Source organism: Dermacentor silvarum, chromosome 6 (genome assembly GCF_013339745.2).
Source record: "Dermacentor silvarum isolate Dsil-2018 chromosome 6, BIME_Dsil_1.4, whole genome shotgun sequence".
Taxonomy (NCBI): Eukaryota; Metazoa; Arthropoda; class Arachnida; order Ixodida; family Ixodidae; genus Dermacentor; species Dermacentor silvarum.
Genome location: NC_051159.1, coordinates 36,326,139 through 36,343,967, shown reverse-complemented (window position 1 = coordinate 36,343,967; position 17,829 = coordinate 36,326,139).

Genomic DNA, 17,829 nt, shown 5'->3' with positions numbered 1-17,829 from the left:
GTTATGTCCACAATGAGACAAACGTTCGAATTATGGGGGTGGACAGAAAGAGATTTTGTTTTAGTTCATTCAAAAAGTTTAGTAGCCACATGTTCGGAGGGGGAGGGCAGATGCGGGGGACGATATACATCGCAGTAACCCAGCTAAGAACAAACCCATGGTAGTATTTCCAAGCGGAAGGCGAGGCTCGCAGGAGAGGGGATGTCGCCCCCGTAAAAGTAAAACGGCGTATCGTATTGTAGTAGCCCATTTTTAGACTGATGAAATACTGCTATTCCACGACCTCTCCTGGCGTTCTTGTTAAAAACGTGTTCTGGTAATTCGGTAGACGAAACTGCGACAACATATCATGTTGAACATTTATCTCCGACAGTACAAATGCATCCACTAAGGCCAAGACGTCAGCAACATCGACAAGGAACTGATCCCAGTATTTTCTTATGCTTAGTATCTTATGTTAATGGAACGACTGAAAAAAGAAGGCCTATCGCAGCAGTTTTCGAAAATAGATCCCAATGAACCGAAGTCCGGGAGAGAAATATAGTTTATCGCCATGAGTTAAAGCATCTTATCGATGTCAGTGACGGATGCAATCCTGATTACAGGGGCCTCCGTCTTCCTTTCGTGCAAAGATCTTTGCATTCCTTACCCAGACAAACTTATAGTTGTTTTCTTGGCCTTTAGATCGAGTTTTCCAAAAAAGTTCCTTGGTAGCTTGGGTCAGGTTTTCATTGAGATACATAGCAGGTATGGTTTTTTTTCTGTGCCAAGGCAGGAAGCTTGCCACGAGCCGCCAGCCAAGAGTCCCGCAAAAACGGGGACGAAAATCTAATGAGCACGATAGGCGTTTTATCTTTTCTGGCAGGCAGACGGTGGATCGCAACTACGTCACGGGGTTCAAATCTAGTGTTTCTAGCTTCTGCGCAAGATCCGCGATAGTGTTCGCAAGTTTTCTCCCGGTGAAAGTGGAAGCCCTAGCGTCCAGGTTCGAGCTCCAGGTTCGACAGTCTGTTATACTACTCACAACCATTAATATCAGCCCGCAACTGAAGAATCTCAGTGGATTGGGCATTCACAGTCTCCGTCAGAGACACCACTTGAGTTTCTAGGCATTTCAAGGCCGAGTCAGACTCTTTTGTCTTTATCACAACTGTGTCATAGGCTGATGACAGAAACTGTACAGAATTTTGCAGTTCAACTACAGTCTCTTTCACTGACAGCACTTCATCTATTTTTGGTTTCATCGCCAAGAGCTCGTCGAGCTTTTCTCGGAGCGGCAGAAGAACAACCATCATGTCCATAATACCCCTTAGTTCTTCTCTGAGAGCATTTAATTCCTTTGCGAAAGAGCCAGGATCCCCAGCCACCGCCGTTCCTTCAGGATTATGGGCTGTCAATAAGCTGTTATCACTTGCAAGAGTTCTGCATTGCTTGCATTTCCAGGCCTCTCTTTTTGCCACGCACCCATTGATGTAAATGTATTTTCAGCCACTCCAGAACAGTTTTTGCCAAGGTGATAGCCTAGCTTGCAATCCAAACACGTCAGGAATCTGCCATCACCTGGCAGCTTCTCCAAACACGATTGACATCTGGTTCGGTCAGGCATGGTCACACACACAGAGGGAAAAAAATAAAAAATAAAATTGACAAGGCTGAATATACTGCTCGCTAAATACCTATCACATCAGCACAATGTTCAACACACATAAAAACAAAGTATACTTATAACATTAGCACAAGGTTCAACATAACTAGGCAGCAGTCGGCAGCAGTCGGCAGCTCTGGCAAACAACTATGCTCTCAGAATTAATGGCTCACCTGCCAAGACAATGAACGTGGCGATTAATACTCGGTGACTACTTCGCCACCGACTGCGGAGCACTCAATTGATTCGAAGCGTCTTTTATAGTCCGATAAAGGATCCAGGCGCCACGGTTCGGTGCGATGTCGAAGCTAGCAGCGGCCACTTTGGAGAGCAGCTTAGCGGGCAACAGGAACACCGCCTAAACCTTCCAGTTGAATACTCGGGCCATGCTTGGGACGAAGAATTGCGCAGCCGCAGAAGCTTGCTCCAGGTTATTTCACGGCGGCGAAAGCAGCACCTGCCAAGACAATGAACGTGGCGATTAGTACTCGGTGACTACTCGCCACCGACCGCATTAATAATAATATAATAAAATAATAATAATAATAATAATAATAATAATAATAATAATAATAATAATAATAAAATAATAATATAATAATAATAATAATAATAATAATAATAATAATGATTGTATATTATTATTATATAATATATTATTATATTATTATTACAAATAATCAGTTCGTACACGTAATTTTGTAAGGTCTGCGCAACCCTTCCGTGGGCTTGTATGGCTGTCAGGGAAATGCATTATGCATTTTCTGCAAATGCAAATGCATTACTCGCGACCAGCTTAACATTGATCCTTTAGTATTAGCTTGGATTAAAGACTTTCCAATCGAACCCAGTACGCAACTGCCAATAAACGCTTCCTCTGCTTTTTATCGGTTACATCAGGGGTCCCGCAGGGATCTGTCCTCGGGCCTCTGCTCTTCTAATTTATATTAACGACCTCCCTGACTGCGTGAAATCGTCTTCAATTAACCTATTTGCTGATGACTGCGTAATAATCATAAGATTAGTGACCCCGCCGATTCCACTAAACTGCAAGAAGACGAAACCTTAACATTTATCCATATGGTGCAATACATGGAACATGAAACTAAACGTAAATAAATGTAAATATATGCGCATATCACGCCGCATTAACAATACTGACACACGCATGCATTTTATCAATAGCGCTCCTCTCTGTCAAGTAATTGTTACAAGTATCTCGGCCTTTATATCACTCACCGTCTATCATGGCACAAGCATGTTGAATATATAACTTCTAACGCTAATCGCACGCTAGGCTATCTGCGCAGAAATTTCTACGCCGTTCCTGCATCTTTAAAACTGACGCTCTACAACACACTGTTCGATCAAAATTAGAATATGCTTCGGCCATCTGGGATCCCCCTCAAGTATCACTAACCTCTCCTCGAAGCCATTCAGAACGAACCGCGCGTCTCGCTTTATTCTATCTAATCACTCTCGTCAGGCTAGCGTTACACTCATGAAGCAAACCCTTAACCTACCTGATCTTTCAGTGCGTCGTGAATACAGTCGCCTCTGCTTTTCCACAAGATTTACCACAACTAGGGGCACAGCACCGATACTGCGATGGAACACTCACCCGTACTGTTGTTCCAGGTGTTCCTCTTGCTTGGCGCGGCTACGGATTTCTTGAGGACGGAGCCGTGCTGCACAAGTGCCGACAGGTCCGACGATTCCCGCCGATGCGCTTTTGGATGACCGCAATAACTTCACCTGGCCACTCGGATCATCGACACGTGACACCGCTATCAGCAAACTGGGCGCGCAATATAAGCCACTCTTCGGTGACCTTCCGCCGGGGCACAGCACCGATACTGCGATGGAACACTCACCCGTACTGTTGTTCCAGGTTGGTTATTTAGACCATTCTTACTGCTATGTCAGGAGCGACGATCGCTTCCTAATTGTGGTGTTGTGCCCCAGTAAATGGCCACTTGTATTGACTAAGTGTAGACAGAGTGTCGCAGTGTTTGTTTTTTGTGATATACTTTTGCTGCTCTCCGGAGATGTTGAGTCAAATCCCGGTTCTGATGCAGACAAGGTCCTAGCAACGGTCCTAACAACCGTTCAAGAATTGAGTCAGGCCAAGACGACATTCGGAAAGATCTTCATGCCTTAAAAAAACTGGCAAGCGTCTGGGACGTAGAGCTACGGCAGTTGGCAGCCCGACTTCGTGCACTCGAGGTCGACACCGAAACAATAAAAAAACATTCAATCTAATTCTTCATCTGTAGGGTCACCGGAGTCCGTTCTTTGCTTGACTGACAAACTTAAAACTATCGAATCGCGCTGTGATGACGCCGAGAATCGACTCCGGCGCACAAATCTGCTTTTCTTCGGTATACCAGATTTGCATGATGAAAATTGGTCGTCTGCGGAAAAAAAAGTGATAGAATTTTGCTCACAGAACCTTGGCATAAGTATGGAACCATCGCAAATCGAACGCTCGCATCGCCTTGGAAAGTACAACGCCGGCAAGTGCAGGCCAATTATCACTAATTCACACTTTTCAAGGACAAGCAGCGTATTTTAGAAAATGGGTTCAAGCTGAAAGGTAGCAACTTTGCAGTACGCGAGGATTTTCCCTGCAGACGCGAGTGTAGGAAGAAGAAGAATTTGCTTGACTTCGCGAAATCAAAAGGCATTGCATACAAACTGAACGGATAAACTGCGAATTGATAATAACACATACTTTTACGACGCCATATCATGCGCAGTTGTTCAATCTACGCGATAGCTAGGACGGAAGCAGACGGCAACTATTACCGGTCTTTCTCAACCACAGCGCCTGAAGGATGTGAGCCGCTACGTTTGTCTCTTGCCTATACTAACATACGTAGCATTCTATCAAAACAAGTTGAACTAAAATCGCATCTCGAAAACTGCGAGTGTGATATACTAGCTCTGACAGAAACTTGGCTTCATTCGGGTATTTCGGATCAAGAAGTTTTACCAGACACTAACGATTACGTTGTCTATCGCAAAGATCGCGAAGGTAAAAAAGGAGGTGGTGTTTGATTGCCGTTAAAAATCGCATAACATCATTTGTTGTAGATATTCCTAGCCCACTGGAGATCCTATGGGTCTGCATCACGTCATCATTTACTAATTCATTAATTGGCGTTGTTACAGACCACCTGACAGTTCTCCTTCTTTCATTTCCGATTTGCGCGCCATTCTCGATGCTATTTCAGAGAAGTATCCTAAATCCAATATATCCTAGCGGGTGATTTTAACTACCTGATATTAACTGGTCCTCTTCAATTTCCACCTCTCGCACCTCGAATGAATTCATTAAACTCGCCCTTGATTCTTCTTAGTACAGTTAGTCGACCAACCTACCCGAGGAACTCACATCCTCGATCTCATGCTCGTGTCAAATCCCCAGGTTACTAGTGCCGTTACTGTAATGATGGTTTCAGTGACACAAAATCTTGAACCTAACTATTATCATCCCATCATATTCACGAGCCGTTACTCCTAAGCGCATCTTAAATTATAAGAAAGCCGACTGCACTGCCATTAACACTGGTCTCGAAACGTTCTGCGATGCATACATACCATCTTTTTCCTCCCGTACACTCGAGGAAAACTGGACAGCTTTCAAGCACAAGCTATGGCACTAATGCATGCTCATTACCGCTAATTTCATTCCGACTTAACGTATCAAAGCCATGGTATCACAGATCTCTGAGAACTCTACAAAATAAAAAGAAGCGCTTGTTCAAGACAGCTAAGCGACTACACACTCCTGCTCTTGGTCGTAACAAAAATCCTGCGAAACCGCATATTGTCGCGCCGTTCGTAAAGCTAAGATTAAGTTCTTTTCTCATGATTTACAGTCCCTGATGACAACAATCCCAAAAAATTCTGGCGTGCTATTTCCCCGACCTCCACTCCGACTAACGTAGCACTACAAGATGGAAACGGAAATTTGTTGAAGAAGAAAAATGTGCGGATGTCTTAAACAAATATTGCACATCCGTATTCACGAAAGAAGACGCTCAAATATCCTACCATTACTGATGTCACTTACAGGTATATGAACCGCATTCAATTAACAGTCGAAGGAATCGCATCCGTAATAAAAAAACTTAAAGTATCCACAAGCTCTGGTATCGACGGAATCAACACTAAGATTCTCAAACTAACAATAATTCATTGCAGTTTAATCCTTTACCATATCTTTAATCATCATATCCACTGGTACACTTCCACATGATTGGAAAATTGGCAAGGTGATACACCATCTTCAAATCTGGAAATAAAAGTGATGTAAATAACTACCGCCCCATATCCCTCACTAGCATTCCTTGCAAAATACTAGAACACATAATTGCATCTAATATTGCCCAGCATTTAGAAAATAACCAGTACTTTTTCCCCAACAGCACGGTTTTAGGAAAGGTTTGTCTTGTGAAACCCAGCTACTAGAATTCACTCATGATCTATTTTCTAATATGGATGGTAACAAACACACACAGATTGATATATGTCGATTATTCTAAAGCATTTGATCGTGTAGCACATTGTCGTCTAATACTAAACTGCTTCCCTTAATCTCGATTCTCTACTATATCTTCTCCGAATATCATACGCGCTCATGGGTTACATCTCTTTATCATCACGCAAGCAGTTTACATGGGTTAATAACACCTCATCTCCATTTCTGACGTTACTTCTGGTGTTCCTCAGGGCAGCGTCCTGGGTCCTTTATTATTTTCTATTACATTATGACCTTCCATCTCATATATCATCAAACATCCGTTTGTTTGCCGACGATTGCATATTATACCGTGAAATTAAAACTCGGGCAGATCATCTGGTACTACAACAGGATCTTGACACAATTTCATTCTGGTGCTCGAAGTGGCAGATGACGGTTAACGCTGAGAAATGCAAACTAATGACGTTCAGCCGAAAGCAGTCAAACTCGACTTATACATACTCTCTTAACAATAAAACATTATTGGCAACGGACCACTACAAGTACCTTGGCATTAACTTCACTTCTAAACTATCCTGGGCAACACACATTGAAAAAATTACCGCTACAGCATCGCGCACACTCGGATACCTGAAACGTAATCTTCACGCTGCGCCATCTATAACACGAAAACTAGCATATCAGACATTTGTTCGTCCACAACTCGAATATGCATCCTCTATCTGGTCACCTCACTAATCATATCTAATCCACTTACTAGAGTCGGTGCAAAACCGCGCTGCACGTTTCATCACCGTGACTATACCCGCTACTCCAGTGTGACTAACATGAAGGCTTCGTTATCGTTACCATCCCTAGAATTACGCAGGAAGATAGCCATTCTATGTTTATTCCATAAAATAATCTACAGCGCGCACGTAAATACTTGCCACTATCAAAACCTCATCGCATATCCCGCAGGCTTCATAATCAGCATAGTTTTGTTCGTCTATTTGGCCGCACCCAAGCCTATAACGCATCTGCGCTAGCACGTGCCATCATTCAATGGAATGACCTTCCTGATGATGTAGTGTGTATTCATGATCACGCGGCATTTAGAAATAGAATACTAACCATGTATGACTGTGTTTGTTAACAATATGATATCTTGCAATCATGTTTATACATTATATAACGACAGCATGGTTGACCCGTTCAAAATGTATAATAACATACTAAGTGTCTTATATTAGTGTTACACCTATGTTATCTCTCACATTTTTCATTGTATAACACTTGATTTTTCAATTCCTTTTGTTGTGTGTCTTGTAAAAATTTATTGTATAGTCCCCCTCACATAATACCCTATGTGGAGCCTGTGAGGTTTTGTAAATAAAAAAATAATATAATAAACCCGGTATTAAAAGATAAACTTTTAACTCCTCCTTCTTACGTTCATCCCGCAGCGATCACATTCATAAAGTTTTGCCATCTTGTCGTACGAATGCGTTCTATCACTCTTTTTACCTCGCACCTGCAATGGTGCGAGGTAAAAACAGTGTGGATGCGATAGCAATCAGTGTGGATAACAGTGTGGATAGCAATCTTACATTAATTTTGGTAAAGATCACACTACAACAAAACCAGGCTTTATAAGTGTGAAAACTCCTATTCTATCATTGCCTTGAGGGCCTTCATTAATCCCGCCAAATTTGGCTGATCCAGTACTTCACTGGGAAGTTTAAAAACAGGTGGGGGATATAGTCCTGCTTTGTCCTTTTCCATAACGAGGTTTTTATCCCAGGAACTACATATCGGGGATGTCTTCGCAAAGCAATACTTTTATGGAAAGGTACTCGGAAATCATTGCACAGAACAGAAATAACGCATCACAATTGTCGAACGAAACAAAGACTAAATATCAGGCATTTCTAAATTCACGGTAATAATAATAATAATAATAATAATAATAAATAATAATAATAATAATAATAATAATAATTGCCAAACAGGTATACAGAGTTATCATCAGGCCTGTCTAAGCCAACAAGGCTTTTGGGGACATGGCCCTGCAGATTTGGCAAGCAAGGCAATACAAAAATAGGAGAACATTCTGATATCAAAAGAACGCTGTAAAGTGCGCGCGACACATTAATTTGGAAGCGCAAATCATTACACCAGAAAAAGAGTTCAAGCTTTACCCATAACAAAAACCTAAAACCTAACAAACAGACACACAAACTGCAAGATTCAACTCTTAAAAACAATTGCCACATAAACGTTATACATAAGTAAGAAGGTAAGGTACATATAGTGTGCATATGTAACAGATTTAAACTGAAGAATACGGATCATGTTTTGTCAGTAATCTTTTCGAAGTTACCGAGGAAAATATCCTCCGGTAAATTGTTAAATAGGTTAGGAACGTACACACATCGTCGTGCCTCACCATATTTCGTTGAGGAACAAGGCACAGGTGAAACGCAAACCCGAACGGAGCATGCGTGCAGGTTTATGCTCAACTTTGAAATCAGAGTCCGAAAAATGAAGTAGCGTACACCACACGTCTGAACAAAAACGAGCGAAGAAAGAAGGAAGAGACTTACGGCGTGCGGTAAATATATTTTCGGTGTAAGTAAAGGCGAGTTATACGCTACAATTGGAGCATGTTTTTAAAAGAGCGTCCACCCGCTCGGCCCACAGCGCAGAACAGAAGGCGAAAATTGTGATGCCGTACCTTAATATTCCTTACGCAAGAGCGTGCACAATTGTGTGTTTTTTTTGACAGAAAAGGGAATTATACTTTTACAGTGATAAAGTACCCAGGCAACACTTAGGAGTTTACTACATACGTACGCTAAAGAGGTTTCCCATGACAGGTTTGAGTCAAAGAATACACCCATGTACTTTATTGACTGCACATAATCTAAAGGAGTACAACTACATGGCGAACAAACCTTACTGTTCAAAAAATATGTTCATCTATCGACGTTGTCTCCAAGGGATTTCTGAAACAAATCAGCTTCGTTTTTTATGTTATTGATTACAAGACAATTTTTAGAAGAAAACCAATAAATTATGTTATAGACATTTTGTAGCAATGATGGCCGATTTATAGCATAAATGCTTTGCCAGCAGTACGGTGTCATCGGCTTATTGAAAAATTGCGCATTTTGAAACAGTGGCCGCAAGGTCATTCATAAAAATGTTAAAAAGTAGCGGGATGATAATAGACCCTTGAGGGACCCCGACTTTGATAGGCAAGATAGAGCTAGAGTGATTGCCTAATACCACTGTTTGCGATCGATTCGACAGATAACTTTTAAGGATGTCATAAAAAGGCCCCGGAAGCCCAGTAAACTTAATTTCTTCAACAGAATGTCGTGATTAACTGTCTCAAAGGCTTTACTAATATCCAGGAATAACGCAATGCTAAACAAATTTGTGGTCGAGCGCGGAATATATTTCATCAGAAAAGGATTCTAAAATAATGCAGTACCTTTACCAGCTACAAATCCAAACTGATGACAGGACAAAATCGAGAAATTGTCAATGAAGGAGAGCATTACTTCCAAGAGAAACTTTTCTAACACTTGGGACAGTATAGCAAAGTAGATATAGGCCTATAGTTTTCAATTACGTCCTTTTTTCCTCTTTGTGAAGCGGCTTGACTAAAGCAGTCTTTAGTTTTTCAGGGATAGAAGTATCGTCCAAAAACCGTTCAGCATAAAAAGAAGAATGCCTGACAGTACCTCAAAGTTTCTTTGGAGCATGCGCGCTCAAAGGCCGTCAAAACCGGGTGGTTTATTGTGTCTGAAACTGAAAATTATCCTACGTAGATCATGTTCGATAGCTTCGGCAGGAAGGCGGAAGCAGATACAGCTTTTTGGAGCGTACAGTCTAACGCATGCCCGTAAGCTGCTCCATCCGACGAACGAGCACAGTGACGGTTAAATTTATTAGCGGTTGTTGCGGGGTCATTCGAAAAGGTATCAGTAGCAGAGCTCCGATCTTCTTTACCTCGAAGGTGATTTATTAAAGACCATGTCTTTGCCGGGTTTTTGAAGGATAAGTTGAATTGTTATAAAAAATACTGTCGTTTTGATGATCTCATAAGGGCAACTACCTTGTTTATATCTGCTGTGTACTCTGCACGAAGCTTCCACAAGAACAACACGTATATAATATATAAAACAATAGCCTCGACGACCAGCTCAAGCTGATCCAGAGAGCAGAGAAGATGGCAAGAGCCAGCGGAGCCCTGGACTAGGGGCCCCGACCATTAGCGATGCCCCATTGGGGCAAGATAAAACTATCTTGGATTAAAGTTTATCTATCTATCTATCTGCACGAAGTGTTTTATTTTGAGGGGAACATTCGAACGTTTCCACAGCACATCTCTCTCCGCTATAGCATGAATTATGCTAGCATTTAACCAGTTATGATTCCTTCGGCGTTTCCTCGTTACAGTTCTTTTTGCCAAGTTTTCGAATTTTTGTATTTGTTGACAAAAGCAATCATAGACATGTGCAGCACCTTTGACTTCATTAACGCAGACCAATAATGCTCTAATTAGGTCATCCAGCTTGCGCTGGTCTATTATACAAATATGAACAAAAACGGTTAGGCGAGTCATCTGCGCAAGCATGTGTTGCCATTGGGACTGACGACGCAAAGCGGCAAGCTACAAAATAATGATCTGCCAAACGTTGAGTTATGACACATGAGTCTAAAGAATGGTTCGAAGTGCGAACCGCAATATTATCAATGCATGAACTGACTACATGTCCATTTACCAGCTCTGCTCTGGTTGAAATGTTTATAATATTTTCAATCCCCTGGGAGGCTAAAAGTGATAAGTAGTCCGCTACCACGCCCTTTGTGTGGCAAATAGCGTTCATGTTAGTCTCCAACTAGGCTTATGTCATCCACCGGGTTGATTCGTTGCAATAATGCTTCCAATTCTATTAAAAAGCGACTGACGCTATTTGATGGATGACTATAAAATGCGAATACAGATAACAGGAACCGCACCCGAGCCACTTCGATAGCAAGACATTCCGCAAAAGTGAATGATACATGAATGTGCGACACGTCATACACGCTTTTCACAAAAATAGCAATCCCACCTCCTCGCCGAAGCGGTCGTGTCACAAAGAGCGATTGATAACCGTGTAGAACAAACCTATCCAAGTCTGTTTCTGCGACATTAATTTCTGTAACAACAAACATATCCACAAAACTAAGTGTTGAAATGACAAGCATTTTAAATTCTTCCCAGTATCACCGTAAACTTCTAATGTTAAGATTAATAACTATAAAGTCGTCATTCGACTTGTGACTGCAGCTGTCACAGAACGACTGAAAATCAGGAAACTCGTGGCAGGTGCTTGCCATTATATTAGACAATCTTTTCAACGTCTGCTAGCGTGTTGATCCGAATCAGAGCTGAGGATTCATCTTTCTTTGTGAAAATCTTTGCGGCTTTGACCCAGGCGAACTTCTATCCTGTTTTTTTCGCAACTGTCCTTGCTCGCCAGAACAATTCTCAATTTTGCTTGGTTAGATTTTTATTGAAACATAATTTTGGCAGCTTATTAGAGCAATAGAGCTCCCGCAACTTGCCAGGAGCCTTGAACCATCCTTGCTTAGAGGTAACAGACGTAAAACGCACCAAGACTGTGGGAATCGAGTCGCGTTTTCCTTGTAGGTGATGAGCAGCTGCCACCTCTGATAGGGTGAAGTTCGCTAATCCCAGTTTTGCAGCGAGCTGCCCCAACGTCTGCTTCAAGTCTTCGTGTTATTCTTGTGGAAGGCTGTGAATTTCCAAATTAGCATTGCGGCTACATTGCTCGCTGTCATTTTGAACATCGTGCAGCCGCTGAAGCTGCTCTGCCTGCGTTTGCACTGTAGATGATAGAACGGCTATCTCAGATTCGTATTTTGCGTTTTGAGTCTTGCATTCGTTTAGCTGGGTGATAACAGAGTCGTATTTATGCGAGAGAAATGTCACCGCTTCCTCTAGATCGTCAACGGACTGAGCTACTTTCGAAAATTCTTCTTTGAGGCCTAGAAGTGTGTCCACTTTTTGGGCCAAGGACGGTAAGCAGAGAAGACTGTCTTTTATGACCTTGAGCTCAGCCACCAGTGACACTGCCGGGATCGCATTATCCGCTACATGGGTAGTATCAGACTGAGTAGTAGAACCAGCACGGCTTTTTGTAGTTCTACACGTTTTGCAAATCCAAGCCTCTCTTTTAGACATCCCCATCGTGGTGAACGTATCTTGGGCGAGGAAGATTGGCCTAAGTGATAGGAATGGCTACAGCTTGAACACGTCATTACCTTCCGTCAGTGGGTGGCTGTTTGTGACATATACAATGCAATTTTCATCATCATCGGACATTGTGACTTCCCCAATAAAGCAACAACAATGCACTCAACAACAAAATTGCAGTCGGCGGCGATACATCAAAAAAAATAATAATAATAAAGTCGCAACACTCTACCTGTTAAAAAACGAGGTGTCAGCGCTGGGCGAAGGTATCGCTGCCAACTACAAGGAATCCTGGGCGTCGGGGAAAATTTTATAGGTGCTCCTCTGCCAGCGTTTTCAGATGAAGTAGACGATTGCCGCTGAATCCAGCAACTAGCGACCAATTCCTGGTGTAGCGAAAAGATGGACCACTCCTGCGACGCTTTACGAGAATTCTGGAATCCAAGAGTAGCAGCAGGGTCAGAAGCTTGCAGAATCGACAAATCAGTAGCAGTGCAGCTCGAACACGTTCACGCGGCACATCTGTAATCTGTTAAAACGAGGTACGTGTCAGCGCTGGGCGGAGGTATCGCCGCCATATATAATAATAATAATAATAATAATAATAATAATAATAATAATAATAATAATAATAATAATAATATAATAATAATAATAATAATAATAATAATAATAATAATAATAATAAGCTAGCCTTCCCAGCGACGATTCTAAGGACACAATTTTTTTGAACAAGAAGCGATGGCATTCAAGCATGCCGCTTAACTTCCTTGCTGGCTCGGAGGCAACTGATTTTCTGAGGCACACAGAGACAGCAGCAATGCATCTCTATGTCAGTTGTGGCTGGATATAAAAGGAACAAAAGAACTTCAAAATTAAAGTATGCCGGCCGGCTGTGTGCGCTCCGATAGTGAATAGCCACTACTTAATATATAGTCAATGTCAAGCAGGTTTTAAAACAAGTAAAGCGCATTGAGGGCCAACTTGCGATGCTAAGTGCACTTACTTTTAATGGAGATACAGCTCACTTGCGACATCAATATAAGAAGGAGCTCGCATTAATCGTGACAGTGATACCAGGTCGGCCAACGAGTTCGCGGGTGCTTACACGCAGATAAGCATTGCATTAATTTATTTAGGGATAAGGCATAAAGGCCTCGAGGATCAAATAAAAAGTAATAAATCCAAAATGGGGTATAATAAATTAAGCAAGTGTTACACGTTTGTAAAACGTTAAGGTGAAAGCCTGAGCGTATACTTGGGCCACCTGACATCACGTGGTCACAGAGACGCGCTCGTGCACGGCTCGCGCGTTCGCCGTCGTCTTCTTCCGCAGGTTCTTCCCCTTATTTACTCACAGAAGCATCGACACGAGTGTTTTAAGGTCATTGTGCGATGAGGCATATAAGGCATTTCGCCTTAAAAGAAAAAAAAACTTTCGGAAAAAACATTAAACCTTTCTTGTTTCTCCAGCGCAAAAGAACAGCAGCAGCTGTGAAAAAGGACTTTATGAGTTTGTCACCTTCAGTACGCTGGCGCGGCGCTCAAAAATCTAAGGGGGAGGGTCGGGAGATCCGGACAGAAGCATCTTTGCGTACAAGAAGCTCCAAGGCCCTGCCTGCGTTTTTTTTTTTTACTCCTTTTGCATTCTTTTTAATACTTTTTTGCATTCTTTTGTACACACGGCTGTTAGCGTCCACTAGCTTTGGAGGCGCAGAACTTAAAAAACTCCCTACTTACTCCTATCTATGCTAATATTACTCGGCTACGTAATAAAGGGCCTCTAAAGACTCTACAGGAGCTACAAAGGCGCTTTTGAAGGATATCTGGTGGTCGCTTGCCAAATAACTCCCACGTGTTTCCAGGTATCCGATCAATCCCCATTAGCTTCGCCAACAGTCAACCATCTTAACTCACCGTGCTTGAATTAAGCGCTCTAAAGAAGATCCTGCATGTACGTCTTTGCCCGCGCTGACGCACTTAAAGTGGCGCCTTTTCTTTTGTTCTATTTGTGGACGGGTTAACCGAGGTTGTACCGGTTATTTCCAATCTCGACAAACATCTCTCCCTGCTTCGTTTTAACATACCACTCCTGCAGGCATGTACCATTACGCTAAATAAGGGTGTAAATGCTGTCTGCATGCGAAGCTTCCAGCGACACCAACTATAGGATGCTCGATAACCGAATCACATGGTCAGTGACAGCTAATTACGCAGGGTCCCGTAGCCCGCGGACATTAAAGAATTTGATTTCCTCCTTACCTGGGCCATCGCCAAACCGGTTTAATTTACTCCGAGCATTAGTTCATGACCGTGGGAAACGTCGCCCTATCGCTAAACGCCGACTGTCAGAGAGGACCGGTTCGCGTCATCATGAAGACGTCACTTCCAATCGCTCAAGCACCGGTTTGCTATTAGTCTTCCACCCTTCAGTTTCTCCGTCGTGGGAATTCTCGCCGCTGACGAGCACGTTCGGTTATGGCCCCGAACGAGATATCAAACACGGCTCCGATTAGTCGCAGACACCACTAACCGCCATCGTATCGTTTCCCTCCCGCTTATGTTATTTATCTACTCGGACGCCCGACCAACTGTGCACCGGATCCTTAATGTCAGTGCTCCCGCTGTGAGTCGAGCCGTCTGGCCAGTTTCTGCGGTTCCGCCACGAATAACTTTTTTTTTCGCCCGGCTAACAAGAAAACAACTTTCGGCTACCGTAAACAGGCGCGCGCGTATAATACAGGAACCGGCAAAAGAAGCGGGCTTCCGAGCAGCGTCTTTATTTGGCTTTACGTATACTACGAACTGTTCTTGTTTGGTTGTTTTGCGCCGTTCGCGATAGCTCTCAAAAGGGCGGCAGTTAAAAGGCATCGTTCCCGAAGTCTGCCAGAACAGGTCTCATTCGTAAGTCGAAGCACGCTCGTACTTGCTCCTGTGGGAACTGAACTCCGTGCACCGTGTCGCCGAGTTCGTGCGCGGCGGACTCTGGGACACGGCTCTGCCGTGGGACAAGCGCCTTTCGAAAAGGAGCCCGTCTCTTCTCTGAAGAGGCTGCGAGATAACAACACGAGATAATGAAACAAAAAAAAAAGGGGGGGGGGGGGCGGAGTAGGCGACAAAATGGCGTTACCACTAGGAAATCGAAAGGGTTTTATTTTTCTTATCTGGAAGAGCACGTACGTGAGTACTCAAGTGTGACCTTGTTATCATAATGATCACGAGCATAACCGACATAAAAGTAGGGAACAGAGGAATTAATTAATCCGACGCAGAAACAATTGTGGCGCGACGCCTTACTTGTCTGGCGCGGGTGTCCTTTTCGTGCGGGCATGCGCGCACTGTATTTAGTGAACGGAATTGCGCCCTCCGTTGTGCACTGCAAGATGACTCAACATACCTCGTCTGTCTGTCTGTCTGTCTGTCTGTCTGTCTGTCTGTCTGTCTGTCTGTCTGTCTGTCTGTCTGTCTGTCTGTCTGTCTGTATGTATGTATGTATGTATGTATGTATGTATGTATGTATGTATGTATGTATGTATGTATGTATGTATGTATGTATGTATGTATGTATGTATGACTTATTGCTTGTTTCTTTGCTTCTTTGTTGTTTTACTTTTGTTTGTTTGTTTCTTTGAGTAACCTCTAAAATGCTTGCTTGCTTAGTTGGCACAATATGTCACTGCGAAAAAAAACGGTAAGCACAACTCCTCAATACTGTTGTGTCTGGCGGTCCCTCGGGACAAAGGAGGCCGGCGCCGACTCAGACGCGCCAACCTGGCGCCCTTTCTCGCGGCCGAGAATTGTCACCTGGGACTGAGGGATTAGCAGTTGGTCTCCGGGCTACCTCATGCGTGGCTAAACGGCAGCGTCGCCCCTTGGTGCGGTCCCGTGAATTACCAGCGCCGCCCGAACCACGACGACGCTACGCCGACTGCTGCTTTCGAGACAGCCACCGCCCTACCTGGTTCCGCGAACTGACCGCTATGGAGAGGCGAATCTTGAAAGGGGCCCGTGTCTGGCAATCCCGGGGGAACGACATCAACGTTCGGTTCCCAAGGTGTCAACCGCAGCTTGTGTTCGGGGGCGACCTAACAAGATTGGAGGCGGAGCCCGGCAGGAAACGACGACACATCACGTGCGGGATATGGCCACCTGATCCAAGATGCTGACTGGCTAAAAGAACTACAGTGTATTCCCTCGTTGAGTGAAAGAGGGAAACGAAAGGGATAAAACAGGGGACTTGAGTGTTGTGAGGGACCCTTCACCATGTAGAGAGGCTTGAGGTTTTGACCATGTAGAGCACGCTTGACGATGTAGAGCACGCTCGACCATGTAGAACGCTCGGAGATGTAAACGCTACCACATGCAAAGATGTTAGCACGTAGACGGCTCCAATATCATGGAGCCCATCTTGTAATATACCATGTACAGTGTATATAAAACAGTTTTCTAATCTCCCTGGATATCTCCTCCTCTTGGCACCTGGCACGGCACCACACATGGAACCTTCGTGGACCCTCGGACATCGACCATTCGCAACAGTGGCTGGCAGCTTATGGGATCGGCCGGCGTTGGCTACATCGGTGTGGTGAGTGCTACGTGTTTGCTTCTCTTTTCGCCAGACTCATTAGCGCAGGTTACTAAGTCGGTAATGATGGTTTGGTGTTAGTGATTTCATCTCGCAGACCAAGAATATAGTGTCTCGTGGGCTAAGTTACTAAGGGGAAGAAACACAGGGTGCACTGTAAATACGGATAAGTTTGAAATCCAGGAACTCCTCAAAAGTTGTGAGCCGATGGGCATTTTGGTTGTCCCTGCGGTAGGCAAAAGTCAACAATTGGAGCTTTTACAGAATGAGGAAGTGAGTTGGGAGAAGGCCGGAGAGGCCAGGAAAATTGTTTCGCAAGCGAAGAGATGAAATTCTGCGATCTCCCGATGTGTTAGCGATAAGGACGGGCTTAGGGCCTGAGTTTGCGCTTCATGTCGCCAGAACTCTCTAGTACAAGTAGCTAGTTGCTAGGAGAGTAACTGTGTGTTTTCTGGCGGGCACCATTTTGGGAAATTCACCTTCTTTAAATAGCGAATTTTAGGAAGGGTGAATTTTGAAGGCAAACGAGATCGCTATGGAGAAATTCAGAGTGCAGGACCTCCTTCTAATTTGCGAGGAGTTAGGCATTTCGGTCGCCTCCGCAGAAAGGAAAGAAGCGGTTCTCGACGTCATGAAGGTAGAAGAGGTGACGGTCGAGGAAGCTGATGAGGCTTGGGAGACAATAGAGGAAAGAAAGCAAAAGGCAGAGGAGTGCAGGAGGCGCGAGCTTGAAGCTGTAGAGAAGAGCGAGAGGCGCGAGCGTGAAGAAGCAGAAAGGCGCAGGCACGATGCCGAAATTCGCGAGAGGCGCGAGCAGGAGGCAGCGCAACGGCACGCTCTTAGGATGAAAGAGC